This window comes from Mandrillus leucophaeus, unplaced genomic scaffold, assembly GCF_000951045.1.
Source record: "Mandrillus leucophaeus isolate KB7577 unplaced genomic scaffold, Mleu.le_1.0 Scaffold206, whole genome shotgun sequence".
Lineage (NCBI taxonomy): Eukaryota > Metazoa > Chordata > Mammalia > Primates > Cercopithecidae > Mandrillus > Mandrillus leucophaeus.
Genome location: NW_012102099.1, coordinates 833,885 through 836,248, shown reverse-complemented (window position 1 = coordinate 836,248; position 2,364 = coordinate 833,885).

Sequence of the window (2,364 nt, the reverse complement as noted above, 5' to 3'; positions counted from 1 at the left end):
AGTCTACATTTCATGAAATCTTCCTTCCCTGCCCCTTCCAAGAAGATGGCTCCTTCCTCTGTACAACTAAATACAATTTCCATTTTATATCTTTGTAAGAGTATTCCCAAATAAAAAAGTCTTTGATCAGGCCACACTCCACTATTTTCTGCTCAGTGTGGCCACTTTGATGACAGCTCCTGTGGTCTGTGTCTTAGGCTGGAGGTCCCGAGAGGGTGGAGTCTAACCCCCATAGTGGTACCTTGTACACTGAGGACACTATAAATATTGGGTGCATTGAACCAGACTTTAAGAAGAATCTTTCTTCTTTCTGTGAATCTTGTTATTGAATTTTCCGATTATCTAACACCCTCTGCAGAGAAGGACTCATTTTCTAGCACATTAATCTGATACAACTGGCCTACAAATAACATGATTCTGTCCAGCCCTCAAGAAAATCCCACCACCTGCACATTGATCAAAGCAAAGTGAGGGAAAATGTTCTCCTTGCCTTACCATTTGTCTCTTGGATACGTGATGTTGGAAATAAACAGATTATTGAGATTTTTTCTTACCCAAAGTTTGCAGACATAGAGCTTTGTTCAGCATTAATAAAATATTTATCCTGGCTGGGCACAGTGGCTCACACCTGTAATCCCAGCACTTTGGGAGGCTAAGGTAGGCGGATCATGAGGTCAGGAGTTCAAGATCACCTGGCCAACAGAGTGAACGATGTCTCTACTAAAAATACAAAAAAAATTAGCCGGGCCTAGTGGCAGCCGCCTGTAATCCCAGCTACTCGGGAGGTGGAGGCAGGAGAATTGCTTGAACCTGGGAAGTGGAGGTTGCAGTGAGCTGAGATCACGCCATTGCACTCCAGCCAGGGTGACAGTATGAGACTCCATCTCAAAATAAATAAATTAATTAATTAATTAAATAAAACAAAATATCCTGGTTACCGGTTACTTTAGTATTGGGCTTATTTTCCATGTAACCTGCATTAGAGTTCTGCAAACACTACAGATGTCCTTTTTCGGCATTTTGTGGTCAGAGTGATGAAATGAAACCACTCTCAAAGCCTTGTCTTGGGACATCGGATTTGACAGCAGCCGAACCTGTCCTGCAGCTGTGTTTGGATGGTGGGGAGTCATTCAGCCACCCTGGTCTGCCTTTGCTGCACAAGAAATAAGCTAGTAATTCAAGTATATGTATTTTTAGTTCTAACTCAAGCTGAAGAATCAAAGATTGCTGGGTCCTTGGCCCTTCCTTGCTGCTGCAGATAAATAATCTGGTGAGCCATGTGATTTCATGTTGCGCCACGTGCCCAGCCATAAAACAGGGATAACGGTGCTGCCTAAGAGGCGGAGGCCTTGGGAGCTCATTGCTTTGCGCCGAGTGCTGAAGACTGACAAATGAAGGGCTCTAGGCACGAGGCAGTAGGCTGCTTCACTTGCCAGGCGGTAAAAGGCAGGCCTGAACTTCCATCTCCTGCAGCACTCAGAAGAAGCTGGCTACATTCAGAGGCCCCCACCTGAAAACTACTAATGAAGCTGAGGAAGTCACATCCAGCCCCATTGTAAGCAGAGGCCACCTTGATCTTGGCCCTGCCCCAACTGGACTCCCAGGGCACCCTGGAGACAAACGCCCTCCATAGTCCTTCCTTCCTTTGGAAGCTGCCAGAGCCTCACCAGGGCAATTTCTGCATCTCATGTCATGAACTTCGGTTCATCCACAGATACTCACCAGGTGCTTATGCACCCAACACTGGGCTTTCCCCCTTTTGCTTCAGCAACAGAACTCCTCACATTCTCTGCTGCAGCCGCTGCAGCCACACCAGCCCCTCAAATCTCTTGCAGTCTTAGTCTTGTTCCTCTCTTGAGCCACAAGGCCTTTGCATAAGCTGTTCACTCGGCCTGGAACTCTCTTCCCTTCAGATTCCACTCTCAGCTGAAGCACCCCTTTCTGAGGAACAGCTTCCCTGATCCCTGCCTCAGTCCACCCTCCAGCCCACCCTAAGTACCCCCAGTGCCACAAGTCCTTCTACACCATCGCAATGCCCCATTGATCACTTCCTCCATTGTTTATCACCGTCTGCTGTGAGCTGGGCATTTGTGTGCGATCCTCTGGCTGGTGTCTGTCTCCCCTAGATCAGAAGAAAATACCGGGATGCCAGCCGGAATCTCAGCACTTTGGGAGGCCTAGGAAGGCAGATTGCTTGAGCCCAGGAGTTCGAGACCAGCCTGGCCAACATGAGGAAACTCCGTCTCTACAAAAAATTAGCCAGGCATGGTGGCAGGGGCCTGTAATCCCAGCTACTTGGGAGGCTGAGGTGGGAGAATCACTTGAATCCAGGAGGTGGAAGTTACAGTGAGCTGAGATTGTGCC